Here is an 18,950-nt window from a genome sequence, read left to right as displayed (position 1 = left end):
ATGAAAATTAACTCAAGATGGATTAAAGACTTAAATGTTAGACCTAAAACCATAAAAACCCTAGAAGAAAACCTAGGCAATACCATTTAGGACATAGGCATGGGCAAGGACTTCATGTCTAAAACACCAAAAGCAATAGCAACAAAAGCCAAAATTGACAAATGGGATCTAAGTAAACTAAAGAGCTTCTGCACAGCAAAAGAAACTACCATCAGAGTGAATAGGCAACCTACAGAATGGGAGAAGACTTTTACAATCTACCCATCTGACAAAGGGCTAATATCCAGAATCTACAAAGAACTTAAACAAATTTATAAGAAAAAAATCAAACGACCCCATCAAAAAGTGGACAAAGGATACGAACAGACACTCCTCAAAAGAAGACATTTATGCAGCCAACAGACACAAGAAAAAATGCTCATCATCACTGGTCATCAGAGAAATGCAAATCAAAACCATAATGAGATACCATCTCACACCAGTTACAATGGTGATCATCAAAAAGTCAGGAAACAACAGGTGCTGGAGAGGATGTGGAGAAATAGGAACACCTTTACACTGTTGGTGGGACCGTAAACTAGTTCAACTATTGTGGAAGACAGCGTGGAGATGCCTCAAGGATCTAGAACTAGAAATACCATTTGACCCAGCCATCCCAATACTGGGTATATACACAAAGGATTATAAATCATGCTGCTATAAAGACACATACACAGGTATGTTTACTGTGGCACTATTCACAATAGCACAGACTTGGAACCAACCCAAATGTCCATCAATGATAGACTGGATTAAGAAAATGTGGCACACATACACCATGGAATACTATGCAGCCATAAAAAAAGGATGAGTTCATGTCCTTTGCAGGGACATGATGAAGCTGGAAACCATCATTCTGAGCAAACTATTGCAATGACAGAAAACCAAACACCACATGTTCTCACTTATAGGTGGGAATTGAACAATGAGAACACTTGGACACAGGAAGGGGAATATCACATACCCGGGCCTGTTGTTGGGGGGTGGGGGAGTGATAGCATTAGGAGATATACCTAATGTAAATTATGAGTTAACGGGTGTAGCACACCAACATGGCACATGTATACATATGTAACGAACCTGCACGTTGTGCACATGTACCCTAGAACTTAAAGTATAATAAAGAAATAAATAAATAAATTTGATATATTACATTAGAGAAAGTATATATGGCTCCAAGACACTGATTTTTCCTACTTAGTAAGAATTTTTTTCTTCTTTTTCTGCTTCTCTTAATCCTTTGATATTTCAGGTAAAATAAGGTGAAGTTTGCATCTGAAAATAATAATATAACTTAACTTTCATATTGTTGAAACAAATGATGCTGGAAAATAAATGTTCCACCAGCAAACTTTTTTTGGATGACATTAGTTCATTAGTTCTTCTTGATTTAAAACAAGAATGCAATGAATTAAGGACCGAAGGCAATATATAGTTCGTGGCACAGAACATACTAATATCATTCATATCAATAGAAAACAAAATGCAAATACACCATTATATTTCTTTAAATGAGGATATAATACCGGTTTCCATGGGAAAACCTACTTTTCCATTCTACCTTTCTATTTCTTTCCAAGTGATAGAAAATCTAATGTATTATGCCAAAGTCCAAGACTCTGTTTCATCTAGTTTCACTAGTGATAGTAGTTTAAAACATCTGGCATGGCCAGGCATGGTGGCTCATGCCTGTAATCCAAGCACTTTGGAAGACCAAGGTGGGTAGATCACGAGGTCAGGAGTTTGAGACCAGCTTGACAAAGATGGTGAAACTCTGTCTCTACAAAAAAATACAAAAATTAGCTGGGTGTGGTGGCAGATGCCTGTAATCCCAGCTATTGGAGGCTGAGGCAGGAGAAGCATTTGAACCCGGGAGGTGGAGTTTGCAATTAGCCAAGATAGCACTACTGCACCCTAGCCTGGGCAACAGAGCAAGACTCCATCTCAAACAACAACAAAATCTATCTGGCAGATATGTACCTCTGTCTTTTTACTTACCTATTTTTGTGATTGTGAAATAATAACATGATTTAAGCTCATCTTGCAGTCCATTCTTTTCCTCTGATCAAGTAGTGGAATCTGGAAACTGAATCATAGCAGTAATCCCTGACTAACTTACTCTCCCTCTTAGATTTTGCATTTCCAAGTTTGTAGAAATATGAGAGTGAGAATTTGATGACTGTTCTATCTTCTCTCTGTTTCCTTTTTTTGGCACATGACACCAGCATGGTTCTAATAGGAGCTGGAGGCAGGCAGCTCAGCTGAGCTTCACAACAGGCATCAGGAAAAACTGAACTGAGAGACATGCTTCAGATTCAAGGTTCTCGTACTTATATACTAAATATCTCACAATTTAAGAGTGTCATGTAGGAAACGTCTTAGGAATTTGAGCCAGTACATGGAAAGAGTCTATTACTTGAGGATAAAAGTGTTAGTATTATGCAGAAGAATAGAGTTTTTAATCGTTAGATGAGAATCCATAAAAGATTATAAATCATTAACACTTTGTGTTTTCAGCTTTTGAATTACTGGTATTTTTCATTGTTATTAAATTCAAGTATTTGCATTAGTAGGCAGACCTAAACTCTGTTCTTTATCATGTTTTGGACTTCATGCAGCGATAAAGGGCAAACTCTGAAAAAATTAACTTGGAGATTCCTATAGGTTTTCCACCAACTCTTTCACACTGTCCCTACCATGTGCTTTTAAATTGGTTCTCATTTGTTTAGTTGATAAGCTCAGCCAAAGCTGTAGATGTCATAGGTACAGATCATGGCCTATTCACCTTCCAGACAATGTAATCAATAATGGATGAAAAACAGTAAGGCCCCTTTTATATATAAATATGTCATCTTCTGGGTTGGGGAAAAAAGCACAAAGGAATTGTTTAAAACCCAAGGCTTCTTGGTATACTCTAGCCATCAGATTTTATTAAAAGCTATGAGAAAATTATAGTGAAAGGGCTAAACATCTTCTAAATAGAATATATTAGCAGAAATATGTTAATGAAAATTTAGAAAAAGAATATATGAAATTTATAAAATACAGATACTAATCTTGCAGTTAATAAGTAGAACAGTAGAAATGCATAACCTGTGTAAAAACTAGTTTTGACCCTACAGAAATGCAGGATGATTTATTTCTTTATTTTACCTTGTCCAGAGGTATTGCATAAAAGTAGTGAGGATTTTTTTTTTTAATCTTTTTGAGACAAAATGAAGCATTAGAGGAATTTACCAAGGAGACAGGTAAAGGCAACATGGAAAGGAAAGCATATGCTGTAACTTAAATAGTTACTCAGGGATTGGAAAGTGGAAGTACCAAAGGAAGGAAATCTAATAGGTTTAAATTACTGAAGAAATATTGATCCTTGCTATTATCCTAAGTATACCAACAATGGAATCAATTACCAGAAGTTTATCTTCAGGAATCTATTGAGTGTGATTCTTCAGCCAGGGCAAACTTAGGAAAGAGGTAGATATGTGACATGTATGTGAGAATTTCTAGAACAACTACAGCTCTAGATAGCCTGAGAATTCTAAATAAAGGGATTTAAACAGAAAATTGGGATTGTGGGTAACGCAAAGTCAGTAACCTTTCTTGAAGACTTACTTCCAACAAATGTGGTATTTCTCATTCTCTCCTAAGGGAAGTCAAGATTATATGCCTAAGGATGATGCACACTCAACTTTGCACTGGAATATCTGGTAAGAAAGATTCAAAAAATAAGTGAAACTAAGACATTTTAAATATATTGGGTAGATACTAAAAAACGAAGTAGTGACTTTGAGGATATATATTATAAAACTATTTTTTTCTGTAAGAGATTATTTCAAATAGTATCTATTAAAAATAATGTATGGCTGAGCGCGGTGGCTCATGCCTGTAATCCCAGCACTTTGGGAGACCGAGGCGAGTGGATCACCTGAGGTCAGGAGTTTGAGACCAGCCTGGCCAACATGGTGAAACCCATCTCTACTAAAAATACAAAAAATTAGCTGGGTGTAGTGGTGGGCGCCTATAATCCCAGTTACTCCAGAGGCTGAGTGAAACAAGGGAATCACTTGAACCTGGAGGCGGAGGTTGCAGTGAGCTGAGGTCGTGCCACTGCACTCCAGTCTGGGTGACAAGAGCCAAAACCCTGTCTCAAAAAAAAAAAAAAAAAAAAAAATGTATTTTTGAGTGAGTTTCTCCCAAATATATAAGCATCATAAAGCCATAACTGACATTTTGATGGAAAATTTCTTCCACATGAGTCATATTCACTTGTGGTAAATCTTGATAGTGAGCTCGCACTAGCTTTCATTCTGGTGAAGCTGAAACCAGGATTTTTGTCTACTCTGTATCTTCTTCTCATGGTAGACAGGATAGTGTGGATTCGCTGGTATGCTTCATGACAGACAATAGCAAAGTGAAGCATTCCTTCTGTTTAATGAATATTAAGTTAGTTATAATGTTGGTTATATATTAGATAGATGTAGAACTAGCCTGTGCTACTTTCATGTGTACCATTGCTTCTCCCAAGGAATGTTTGAATAGTTTCTATCTCTGGGAGTTGCTGAAAGAGCTCTATCAGCTTCAGTGGTGGAAAGTACAGGCTCTAGGCATTGAAGAAATAACATAGTACATCTAAACACTTCATTATATCCCATCTTTGTGGATAAAATGAATAAAGACAATTTTAGGAAGAGATTCAAATACTTGAATAAGTGTTTTAACGTGGCGATGGTTTTTAGTATTAAAACTTTTGATTATTTACAATTTACTTTGGAAAACCAAACCAAAGAATTATTGAGTAACAAAGCATTTAACTAAAACTGTGGTGAAGGGAGAAACAAATTCACATTGTGATTTAAAACTAGTCTATTTCCTTTCCAAATAGAAGGCAATAGCTATCTTACGGACAATATTCCTATATATTGCTATCTTATGGACAATATTCCCGGACACAAATGAGTCCCAGTTACTGATCCATCATTAACCTTCCCCTTTCAAGGTCTCTGTGAACAAGAGATGTATTCAGATAGTCTGCTCCTGATTTGTGTGTCCAGCTTTCCACTGCTGGGATTATACATCCTTGCTAACCAAATTGGGAACTCACTATAGCTTACAGAGAGGTTGTATGTGAACTTGTGCACACATGTGTGTTTGTGTGTGTGTGTGTGTTCTTTTCCTGCAAACACATAACTTATCTGAAATGTTGTAGCCTCCATATAACTTACTGATGGACCCATTACTTCTATTAAACAAGTTCCCCATATTTCTATTACAATAGGGAAGGAAGGAGGATGGAGGCAGGAAGGAGATGATGAAGAGTTTCAATTTTTTCTAAATGTAGGTGATTAGAATTCAATGGTGTGTTTTCAGTAGAAGAGGGATATGATAATCTGATTTCTACTTTTGTGAAGTTACTTTAGATATTGAGTAGAGAATAGACTGAGTAAATTCTCTTTTACTCCAGTAAAAGGCTGGAGGGAGGCACGTGTTAAAGTTAGAAGGTTATTGAAATTTTTAAAAATAATTTTTTTTTTAAACTTACAAGAATACAGAAGTCATGTTAGGTGACCAAAGAAATCTCCAGTTACTATGAAGCTGGCTGACATATCAAAATGATACATTTGCTTTCATAAAATTAATCTCAAAACTAGAAATGCTCCTTGATTCTTTTAGCATGCTCTTGTAGTTACAATTGCACTGAATTTATCTAAACACTTATGGAAAATTATGTATATTTTCATACAACTCTATAGCTAAGTAATTATACAATTCTATATATTTCAACTTATTTTTTAATGTCCATTTTCCAGGAGTGATACCGACAAGATGGTGGAGTAGAAGACAGCAGCCTTCATTCTGTCCCCCTGCAAAGTAACAATTCATTAGGTATCGATGAATGAAACACTAAGAGGGCAAAAGATTCCAATTAAAAACCTTCAGCAGCACCATGGAACAAGGAAACATGGACAAAATCTGTACACAAAAGAACACTGAGGAGATCAGCACACCTGAGACTTCTGGAGATGACGACCAACCTCCTAATGGCTAGTTTTTCGACCCACAACCAGGGTCCCTCACATGTGAAGCTTGTTTATCCTAGAAGACTCCCTTGTATCTGATTTCTGATCAATTACAACTGTCTGACCATTGCTCTATGCCGGAGCTGGGAGCTTGAACAATAAAATGGCATGGATATCGGTACCAGCCACATGGTGAGTGCCAACATAGTTCCCAGTAGCCTTCTCTACAGAGCACCTTGGCAGACTTTGCCACTGAGGATTACAACAGCCCATATGGCATCTGCAGATTCCCCATAGCCTTCACAGCAAAGGTGCTATTAGTGTTCATTGGCATGGACCCCAGCAGGCTGCTCTGCAGAGGATACTGGCAGCTTTTGACACTGAGCTAACCAACAGTCATCATTGAAACAAACCTCCTTGAAGAGGGAGATGCTCCTGGTATCCCTCCCCCAAGAAGAAGCTACTGCTGTGCCACACAGAGATCAGTGTTTCTTAAGTCCCAGCTACATTGGGCTTTCGGTACTAAAGAGGCTAATAATTCTGTTTTAATGGGAAATAAAGGGAAGCTGGATATGGGTGTTTTATAGTGTGACTTTCACATGATACTACTTTTACCTGGCAGACAGCGTAATGGCTGGTTGTCCCACCCACAGACAGGGTTCTCTCACATGTGAAACTTGTTTATACTGGAAGACTTCCTTGTGTCTGGTTCCTGACCTGTTATGACTGTCTGACCATTGCTCTGTGCTGCAGATGGGAAATTGATCTCATGTTCTCCCTGGCATCCCAGGGAAGGTGCGGTCTGGGGAAACCCCTAATTCTTCAGACGGAAGGTGCAAATTCTATAAGTACCACAATAGAAAATAAATTCAAAGAATTTTACTTACAGATCCTAGACAAGAAAAGTGTGATGAGTTCAAGAAAGCAATCATCCATCCTCGGATCTTGTGTGACAGGAAAGAAGAGTTTGACAGAGACAGAGAAATGCATGTGGCAACTAGCAGTATAAATAAGGAAATAGGATGTGGGTCACTTTAAGTTAAAAGGCAAATAACTGAATGGTTCACTTAAAGGATAGCAGTGGGAAAGCAAGGATCCCAATTACATAGCACTTTGTGGTCACCTGCACCTTGGTAATCGGAGTCACCCCTACAACAAGCTAGCCTCCATCCAGACTCCAGGGGTACTGTAGCTTGGTGTGTACTTGAGCTCTGTGCTCCAGCTCCATGGCCACACCACAGGCATCATGCATCAAACATGAATGACTATCACAAAGAGCATGTACATGACCTGGACCTCATGCCAAGGGAGATTCCCTCCCCTATTAGAAAAAAAAAAGGAGGACACCAGCAGGCTTCACCAACCAAAACCTCAACAGCTTTTATCACGTTTATAGACATCCATAATGCTAGTTGCTGAGGGCCCTTGCAGTCTTTTTTGTTTATTTGTTTATTTTTTTGAGACGGAGCCTTGCTCTGTTGCTCAGGCTGGAATGCAGTGGCACGATCTTGGCTCACTGCAACCTCTCCCTCCCAGTTTCACACCATTCTCTGGCCTCAGCCTCCCAAGTAGCTGGGACTACAGGCACCCACCACCACACCCGGCTAATTTGTGTGTGTGTGTGTGTGTGTGTGTGTATTTTTAGTAGAGACAGGGTTTTACCGTGTTAACCAGGACGGTCTCGATCTTCTGACCTCGTGATCTGCCCGCCTCGGCCTCCCAAAGTGTTGGGATTACAGGCGTGAGCCACCGCACTCGGCCGCCCCTGCAATCTTAACAAATGCTGACCTCAGCTGACAGATCTGCAGAGAGATAGTGCTCTCACCAGAACTGGAACCATCCCACCCTACACAGCCAGAGAGAACCCTTACACTCACACATGGGTGAAGGTCGTTCTCCACTAAAACTAGTTGATAAAGTCCAGAAGAGATGATGAACCATTACATACACAGACATTAACTTAAGGCAACAAGAAACACACACACACACACATGCTCCACCACCAACACGTACACTAACAACAAGAAAAAAAATGACACCACCAAATAATAAGGAAGAAAATAATTTTCTAGTAACTGACCTCAAAGAAATAGAAATTTACAAATTTTCTGACAAGAAAATCCAAAATTGTTTTTGAAAAGCTCAGTTGAACTACAAAAGAATATAGGTTTAAAAAAATCAACAATATCAGAAAACAAAATGAAGATAGTCCCCTTGGTACCAATGGGAAACTGGTTCCAGGACTCCCTGTGGATGCAAAAATCTGTGCATACTCATGTTCTGCAGTTTGCCCTGTGAAACTCAGGAATATGAAAAGTCAGCACTCCATACGCATTGGTTTTGCATCTTACAAATGCTGTATTTTTAATTCACTATTGGTTGTGGAGTCAGAATCCATGGATAGGAAAGGTCATCTGTATTTATTTTTAATCTGCGTATAAGTGGACCTGTATTGTTCAAACTTGTGTTGTTCAAGAGTCAACTGTATTTAAAAAATAAGAAAGTCAATGAAGAAACAAAAAATTATGAAAAGAACACAAATTCTGAAGCTGAAGAAGACAGTGAGCTAAATTAAAAACACTTTATATATGTAACATATGCAGCAGATTTGATCACATGTCAGAAAGAACATGTGAACTTGAAGACAGATAATAGATAATATCTTGTAAGAGGAGAAAAAGAAAAACAACGAATAAAAAAATGAAGAAAGTCTGTGAGATATACGGGACATGATCAAGAGAACTAATTTTTGCATAATAGATCTATAGAAGGAAAAGAGAAAAAGGAGCAGAAAGTTTACTTAAATGATTAATGAATGAATCTGGGTATACATATGGGCATCCAGGTACATGATACTGAAAAGTCTCCAATAACGTTCAATCCAAAAAAGAGCTCGTCAACAACTGTCATCATCAAATTGTCAGAAATCAAAGATGAAGAAATAAATGTGGAAAGTGGCATGAGAAAAGAGATTCCTCACAGAAAAGGGGACCTCCAAGAGGCCATCAATTGATTTTGTAGAAAAAAAAAAAAAGTGGTAGGTCAGGAAAAAGTAGGATGATAAATTCAAAACACAAAAAAAAAAAAAAAAAAAAAAAAAAAAAAAAAAAGAAGAAGAAAAGAATAAGAAGAAGAAGGAGGAGGAGGAGGAGGAGGAGGAAGAGAAAACTAGCAAGCAAAAATACTTTATCTGACAAATCTGTCTTTCAGAACTGAAGGAAAGATAAAAATTTCCCAGACAAACAAAATTTGAGGAAGTTCATCACAACTGTACCTCCTTATAAGACATACTAAAGGGGGTGCTTCAAGCTGAAGCAAAAGGATGCTAATTATTTTCTCATGAAAATATTTCTCATGAAAACATGAGAAATAAAGCTCATTGGTAAAGCAAATATATAGTCAAATTCTGAATACTCTGATACTACAATGGCAGTATGTAAATCACTTTTAACTATAATTTAAAGGTTAAAAGACAAAATATTAAAAATAACTAATGGTTAGTAGATATACAATATAAAAATGTAAATTGTGACATTAAAAGCATCAAATACAGGGGAGGAGAATAAAAGGGCAGAATTTTTGTATGTGATTAAAATTCTGTTGTTAGCTTAAAATAGAGTAACTACAGGAGGCTTTATTTAAGCCTTATGGTAATCACAAAGCAAAAACTTAGAGTAGACACACATAAGATAATGGGAAAGGAATCAAAACATGCTGCTACAGACAATCATCAAATCACAAAGGATGACAACAAGTGATGCAGAACACAAAACAGCCAGAAATTGATTAATAAAATGGCAAAAGTAAGTTCATGTCTATCTATAATTACCTTGAATGTGAACATATTAAAGCCTCTAATCAAAATACATATGGTGGCTCAACCCATCAAAAGCAAGGTCCAATTATATCCCTCTGCATTAGTTTGCTTTGGTTGCCATAACAAAATACCATACATTGGGTGGCTTAAACAGAAATTTGTGTCTTACAGTTCTGCAGTCTTGGAAGTAAAATATTAATGTTCTGGGTGATTCATTTTCTGATGAGAACTTGCCCTTTCTCTCCACTGTGTGAGAATACAAGTCTGGCTGCCTTCTCCCTGTGTCTTCACATGGTAGAGAGAGGGCACGCTCTTCTGCTCTTATAAGGGTGCTAATCTCATCATGAATTCCTTACCTTTATTACCTCATCTAACTCTATCTCCCAAAGGCTCTGTCTCAGACACTCTCTCATTGGAAATTAGGGTTGTAATGTATAAACTTTGGGGAGACACAAATATTCAGTCCTTAACAACTGCCATCTCTGGACTTTTTCAAAATTTATTGTATCTTTCTTTATATTTGACTCTCCGAGCTGTCCATGTGATTATTGACACATCATTTATAAATGAGTAGAGCAATGCTACCCATCTTGTTTCATAGACCTGTACAATATCATTTGTTACTCACTGACCGAAATTATCAGTCATATACCAAAGCATAGATTAGGCTTCAGTTGTTTTCACTGGGAGAAATCTCAGGGGAAAAAAAGTGACTTTTCAGAAATTTCAAAATACTACAAACTCACATCACAGTCATTAAGTCTAACATGCAAAGACAATAGAAGAACACAAAGTTCAGATTTTTAAAATATTGCTATTTCAGTGGTCAGCTGTGAGACTTAAAGATATGGCAGTCAAAACTTCACGACTTTATAATATGATTATTTCTTCATTAATAAGCACCAAAGGTCCATTTTTCCCCAATTTAAAATTTGACTACTGTTTGGTATTATATGTTTGAGAGCAAAACATCCCATGTCTTATGCTGTGAATGTGATAAAGGTATGTTATATGATTTTTATGGTCAGGCACAGTGGCTCATGCCTGTAATCCCAGCACTTTGTGAGGCCAAGGCGAGTAGATCACTTGAAGCCAAGAGTTCAAGACAAGCCGCCCAACATGGTAAAATCCCATCTCTACTAAAAATGTAAAAATTAGTCAGACACGGTGTTATGTGCCAGTAGTCCCAGTCACTTGGGAGGCTGAGGCTTGAGAATCTCTTGAACCCACAAGGCCTCACCACTGCACTCCAGCCTGGGGGACAGACAGAGATCCTGTCTCAAAAAAAAGAAAGAAAAAAGAAAGGAAGAAGGAAGGAAGGAAGGAGAGAGAAAGAAGAAAGAAAAAAGAGAAAGAAAGAAAAGAAAGAAAGAAAGAAAGAAAGAAAGAAAGAAAGAAAGAAAGAAAGAAAGAAAGAAAGAAAGAAAGAAAAGAAGAAAGAAAACTTTATGTGGTTATGTATTATTTATTATAACAATCAATTTAAGAATTTTAAATAACATTTATCAAAGCTGAAAGTTTACATAAACAATATTTGTATGAATGTATAATGACCCCTGTAAATTTCCTAATCCTAGCAGCCATCAGTTTGGTGTGAAGAGCTTTCTGTATGATGTCACATGTTTCCCTGACCCCCCTGTGGCTTATCTGTATCGTAGTAGTTAGCCTGATTACTCATTTACTCTTTTTTTTTTTTTTTGAGATGGAGTCTCTCTCTGTTGCCCAAATTGGAGTGCAGTGGCGTCATCTCAACTCACTGCAAGCTCCACCTCCCAGGTTCATGCCATTCTCCTGTCTTAACCTTCCGAGAAGCTGGAACTACAGGCATGAACCACCATGCCTGGCTGATTTTTTGTATTTTTACTAGAGACAGGATTTCACCGTGTTAGCCAGGATGGTCTTCATCTCCTGACCTCATGATCCGCCCACCTCGGCCTCCCAAAGTGCTGGGATTACAAGCATGAGCCACCGCTCCTGGCCTACTCATTTACTCTCACCTTTCTTCATGGAAATCTAAATAAAGACCAAACTACTTCTAATTTTAAACATTGAAACAAAGGTGAGCTCTACATTTATTAAAGAAACGTTAATAAAACAAGTAAGAACACTTACCCAATTTTTGGTGAGTCAGTGAGTGACAGTGGTCATGGTGATGTTGGGTTAAATCAAGAAATAAATGTTTGCAAAGTGAAAATTGTAAAGAGTACCTCCTACCACCACACGGTTTAAAACAGGCAATGAAAATACGGTGAGCTCACTGAGCGCTTTCCTACAGAATTGCTCCTTGTTGTGCATCTGTATGATTACTGCATATCTTATGAATTTTTATTTTATAATTTTTATATTCATTCATTTATTTATTTTCCAACTTCATTTATTCCATTTCAGGGTCATGAATGGTCAGAGCCTATCCCAGCAGTTCAGAGCTCAAGGTGAGAACAAACCTTAGACAGAGTGCCATCCATTGAGGGACATATTTACACATATATCAATACTCACTCAGACTGGGATCATTTAAACACACAAATTAACCTAATATGCACATCTTTGGGATGTGAGAGAAACCTGGAGTACTGGGAGAAAACCCATACAGACATCGGAAGAACATCCACATTCAACACAACAGTTGATTACCCTCAGGCAGTAATCAATTTTTTCTCATTTACCTAATAAAATGACATTGAATGAAATGGTATTATTCAAGGACCTGCTGTATCCTACTCTCCTTGGTCAATTTCCTTAGAATTCACTCCTACACATGTTCCCCAAGTTTCTGTGAATATATATTAGCAGAATCCTGCAATTCTTCTTGTTTCTAAACTCCTTTCTTCAGAAGTCTGGTATAAAAAGTTCACCCTTGAGCAATTGAGGGTTAGGGATTTTTACCCAACTCTTTTCACCCTCCCTTAGTTGAAAATCCACTTATAACTTTTGACTCCTCCAAAATTTAACTACTAGTAGCCTACTGTTGATGAGAAGCCTTGTTGATAACATAAACAGTTGATTAACACATATTTTTTATGTAACCTGTATTATTATATATACTGTATTCTTACAATAAAGTAAGCTAGAGAAAAGAAAATTTTATTAGGAAAAGTATAAGAAAGAAAATATATTAACTGTTCATTAAGTGGAAGTGGATCATCATAAAGGTCTTCATCTTCCTAATTTTCACACTGAGTAGGCTGAGGAGGAGAAGGAAGAGAGGGCTCAGGAGTAATGAGACAGAAGAGGTGGAGGAGGTGTAAGAGTGAGCAGGAGAGGCAGGCACACTTGATATGACTTTACAGAAGTACAAGGTAATTTCTGTCTGAGATTTTTTTTGGTTTTTCATTTCTCAAGCAATGTTTCTATATATACCAATCCTTCCACCATTGGCTTTAGTTCCAGTGCCCATATCATAGATGGGTCCATGTCATAAAAGAAGTCAAAAGCAATCTTAAATACTTGGAATCCTTCTGCCAGATTGTCTGTCAATTGATTTTCTAGCACTGCTTCTTCTCTTTTATTTCTGATCATCTGACACTGGCTCAGATTCACTCATCTTCATCAAGTTGTCTTCTATTAATTCTGCCCCTCTGGTCTCTATTAACTCTCTACTTTCCCCAAGATTTGTATCTTAAACTCCCCTCCCCCCGATCTTTTTTTTGCCATATCCACAATGTCTTTTATGATATCCTTGATGGCCTCTGTCATAAATACGGGAAGCCATGCACAGCATTTGAACACAGTTTACTCCAGCAGGAATCTATTGTTTTGGGCTTGATGGCATTTGTGGCATTCTCTATAACAATGACATTTTCCATGGTGTAACCGTTCCAGACATTCCTCATGTTCTCTCTATCAGAATTATGTTCCATAGCACTGACAATCTTTTTCATAGAGTACTATTTGTAGTGAACCTTAAAAATCCTTATGACTCCCTGATCTAGAGGTTCAATTAGAGATATTGTGTTTGGGGGCAAATAAACAATTTTGATGCCTTTGGTGTTGAATTCATGGGGTTCTGGGTGATCAGGGGCATTTTTCAACATGAAAAGAACTTTAAAAGTCAGTCCCTCACTGGCAAGATACATCCTGACTTCAGGGACTAAGCATCAATGCAAAAAAGTGTTCTTGTTTTTCAGGCCTTCTTATTGCAGAACCAAACGATTGACAACTTGTGTTTATCTTTTCCCTTTAGGGCTTGGAAAGATGGGCGCAGTCCTGATCATAGACCTGAGGGCTTGTAGCAATCCTACAATCAAATAAAAGCTGCATTTTCATTAGGAGAAATACCTAATGTAGATGACGGATTGATGGGTGCAGCAAACCACCATGGCACGTGTATACATATGTAACAAGCCTGAACGTTCTGCACATGTATCACAGAACTTAAAGAAAAAAAAAAAAAAAAAAAAAAAAAACAAAACAAAACAAAAAAAAAACATTTTCTACTGCATCATTTCTTTTGCTACATTTCCCCAACTGACTAACATTTTATTCTGTTCACAAATTTCTAACTACTGGAACAAGTACAAATCTAAACAAGCATAGCAAGTTTGACTAAAGAGAGTGTTCTAACTCCTAAAATATCTCAAGATTCATTTTGTTTGTTATAAATCCAGTTACTCTAGTTTTCTTTGGCTAATATTTAAATTAAACCTTATATTTAGTTGTATTTATGGTAAAAAGCTTATGTTGAATTTTCTTCTGTTATTCATTATAATACCTAAATTTAACCCGTGTATTTTCTTCATTTGCATTTATTGTGATTACTAATATACCTAAATTTATTTTTACTATATTATTTAATGCTATTAACCTTGTTTTTTCTATGAATTTTTATCTCATTCTTTCTGGCATTTATTGCTTGCTTATTCTATCTTGAAGACTATATACAATATTTCTATCTTTTAAGTGACGACCTTTAAAAGTCAACATGCATATCTGACTTATTCCCTCGCAAAAACAGCTGCATTTTCAATATGATATAAAAGCGTATTTTGCAAAACGTGTAAGGATATTGGGCCTGCTGGGGTAGCTGCATTGATGGCTTTGTGAATTCCCTTTTCTTCTTTTACAACGGTCCTTAGGCTGGATTCATTTATCTTGAAATGGCGGGAAACTGCAGCTGTAGACCTCAATCTGTAGTACATATCAAGCATTTCAACTTTTTTCTTGTAATATCATGACTTTTCTCTGTTTCTTGGGAGCACTTCCAGCGTCACAAGTGGCATTTCATATGGATCTCATGGTGTCACTCAAGGTTTACAATATTATAGTAAACATGATGAAAAATGCACAAGAACAAGGAAAGATCACTTTTTACTGAGATACATGATTTACTTGGAGAGGCAAACTACTCACGAGGAATATGAGGAACTGATCATTGTCACAGGACATTTTAAGCCTGTACCTACAACATTTGAGCTCCCCACAATAGCACTGGGAGTTTGCTATGAAATTACTACAGATGTAGTTAATGATTTAATACTGCGCCTTTAGGTTTCTCTCAGCTGTGAATAGCAGCATGTATGATCTGTATATTTTTGTGTAAGTGTTGATAAATTTCAACTTTTTATAATAGATTTGTGTATATTTTATGGAAGTAAATGACAAAAGAACTAGCATCTACATATATTTTTACTTATGCCATACCTAAATTTTTCTAATTGTCTTTGATATTTCTAGGTTGTACGGTTCATCTATGAGTACTTCCCAGTTGTTGCAAAATCTCCAAATATGTTTCCAAGATATTTATTTAAAAAAATTCTCAAGTAAGTGGACTCACAGTTCAAACTCATGTTGTTCAAGGGTCAATTGTACTTATCTCCTTGGAGGATGCTGAGAGTTGGTTGATATTAGTCAAGTCAAGAGTAAACAGGGAGTAACTTTGATGCGTCTTGAAGAAATTGAGTGTCCCCTTTTGTTTTAGCATTCTTTAGAGAAATGGACCCAATAGAAGATAAATATTTATACCTTTTATAGAAAAGTGCAAAATCTCCAGATTGGGTGCGCAGGCTGGAGATCCAGGAAAAAGTGCACATGCAGTTTTAGTCCAACAGCTCTCTGCTGCAGAATTACCTTATGTTCAGGGGAGATCAGCCTTTTCTTCAATCCTTCAACTGATTGGATTAGGCCTACCCACATTATGAAGAGAAGCCTGCTTTACTCAGAATCCTCTGACATAAATACAAATCTCATCTAAAAATACCCTTCAAGTTGACACAAAAACTAACCATCATACCTTTCTAGGCATCTGCTAATCAAAGAATTTTAAAAGTCTATGATTTGAAGGAAGAGCAGGATGCTCAGACTCACAAGAGCATGCTACTTCCACTAGTAAGGGGAGATCAGAGTGATTTGAGTACAAAATTGTCAGTTTCATCTACAGTAAATGAGATTCCCCCATTCCATGCTTCAGGTTTCATCTTTTTCCAACTAATGACCAATGTTCACAAGTGAAACTCAGTGAGACTAAGCCTTCCCCTGTTGCTGTAGCTTAGCCAGTCAGAACTAAATTTTACATTTGATTCTCAGCAGTATTAGCCAAATAGCTACAAAAATTAAGATATTCTCTTAAGCCCGCACAGAAGCTCTCTGGTTCTGACAACATGACTTGAGCTGGTTCTGAAAAACTCTAAGCTTGCCATTTCTATTCTGTAAGCTTTGAATGGGCTCAATCTTGTATCATAGTCATCATTACTCTGATGAACCTTAATTACAGTAAACTTTCCAGCTCCCAAAGCAGTGTGCTTTAGTCTCTATCACACTCAATCCAGAAAATACTTTGATTAATTGTGATGATACTGCATACCATAGATTACTAGCATCTCATTTCAACTTGGCAAGAAAGCCGAGTTTGAGAGCAGGATTAAACGAACAGCAAAATCCCATCTTGGCAATTCTAGTTCTGGGAACACCTTTCACTACCAGTTCTAGGTATCAGTATCAGTCTGGGTCCAACCATGGGAGAGAAATCACACCATAGTATGAACAGAAAATTTTAATATGAAAACTAGTTAATAATAACAGAAATTGGAGAATACAAGATTTATTTATTTAATAAGAAATAAAAAGAACTGTTAAGAATATAGACTCATAGGTATAAATAGCTATTACTTGTAGGGTTAAGATAAGGAATCTAACGGAGAGATACTCCCCAAAACGTAGTTAGAGCCTTACTGGGGAGTGAAGCAACATGGCTTCCTATATGGCAGAAAAGTTGCTGTGGTGTCCGGAATGTCAGAAGTTGCTGTAAATCTGTTCTCTGGGGTACCTGGGGAAGCTAACTCTAGAGAGATGCTGTGCTTTGCAACTTGCTGCAAAGTGAAATATGAGAAGCCTCAGAAGCTATTCATATGAGATGCTTTTCTGACGGAATTCTTCTATAAAGTTTCCCAAGGTGGGTGTCTGAGGAAGTTACTAGCTGCTGGGCACTGCAGAAGCCTGTTCCTGGAGGAGCTGTTCACTGCAGAAGTAGGAAACTGGGGAAGCCACTCACTGGGGCATCCAGAGCTGTAGAAACTGCATGCTAAAGCAGCCTAGTAAGGGGAGCACAATAGAACCTGGAAAAAACATAATCAAACCAAACTAAACCAAATTTTTTCTCCTCCAGTGTTTCTGTAGTAGTACTCTCTACTGAAAAAAAAAATCAACCTCATGTTGCCAGCTGGCAAAAGTGTTTAAAGGGTCCAGACTCAGGTCCATTTTCACAGAACAGGCCAAGATAACTCTTGGATAGTAAAGGAAGTGTTAGTCATTTCCTTCGCTGTGTAGAAGCTTTATGTTTGATGTAGTCTTGTCTGTTTTTGCTTTTGTAGCTTACACTTTTCATATCACATCCGGGAAATTTTGCTTCAACTAATGTCATAAAGGTTTTCCTCTGTTTTCTTTTGGGAGTTTTATAGATTTAAGTCTTGGGTTTGATTCTTTACTGCATTTTTGAGTTGATTTGTATGTATGGTGTAATATAAAGATCTGATTTCATTCTTTTGTATTTCGATATCCTGTTTTCCTATCACCCTTTGTGAAAGACTATCCTTTCCCTACTGTGTATTCTTGAAACTGTTGTTGAAAGTCAGTTTATCATATATGTGCGGGTTTATTTCCATTATGGAGAGGAATGGTCCACACCAATGTCTTTGTCCTTTACTTGAGTTAAAATTCATCACTCGGAGGTCATCATACCAAATTATTTTTTGAAACCCACCCTCCTCATAATAAAAGTATGAGATAAAGGATCATTTACAAAACTACTGACAAGTTTTATTGTAATTTAGTGCCTTTAGCTTAGCTTTTCACCATGTGGCCATTTTATTATACTTGTTAAACTGAACCATATGACAAAGCTATTTTAGTAGATCCAAATAGTCAAATATTAGCTATTTTATCATAGTTGAAACCAATAAAATTTGAAAATTTTGTCTGCACATTCTGTTTTTATTATTAATAAAGCTATTGACTGCATCTAGGTCTAAAATTTAGAGGCGAAAAACTGTGTTTTCCTAGGTTTATGTTATTTCTCAGCTTACTGACCAGAATAGATGCCACACTTTTATCATTTGGTTTATTCAAGGAAATATCACTATCAGTAAGTTGACTTATATAAGATGCAACTAATTTTTAAAAATAATATAATTAAAATATATCTTTTTGTAGGAATTTACATTATAGACAGATGCATATTCCTAACAATCTACTAGTGAACAAGAAAACTTAGACTGAATTAAACATTACAGTTCTAAATCTTATATCAGAGGTCACAGAACCTTTGTTCCAGCTAACTAAAATCATTTAACATAACTGAAACCTACTTTAACTCTTCTTTCATTATTTTATTCATAGCTACATAATTGTTTACTCGAAATAAAATTTAAATTGCATATTTTTACATTGGAAAAAATAACAAAAAGTCATGTTATCCTGTGACTTAAGTAATGTATCATGGCTTAGGCTTATGCTAGTCTAATAAGCTAATGAGCATCATCGTTCTCTTTAAAAGACTAAACACACAATATTTTAAAAAATTAAGCAGGCCGGGCGCGGTGGCTCAAGCCTGTAATCCCAGCACTTTGGGAGGCCGAGGCGGGCGG

Source organism: Rhinopithecus bieti, unplaced genomic scaffold (assembly GCF_001698545.2).
Source record: "Rhinopithecus bieti isolate Rb0 unplaced genomic scaffold, ASM169854v2 scaffold_5406, whole genome shotgun sequence".
In the NCBI taxonomy this organism is placed as follows: Eukaryota; Metazoa; Chordata; class Mammalia; order Primates; family Cercopithecidae; genus Rhinopithecus; species Rhinopithecus bieti.
Note: the sequence above shows the minus strand (reverse complement) of the source record.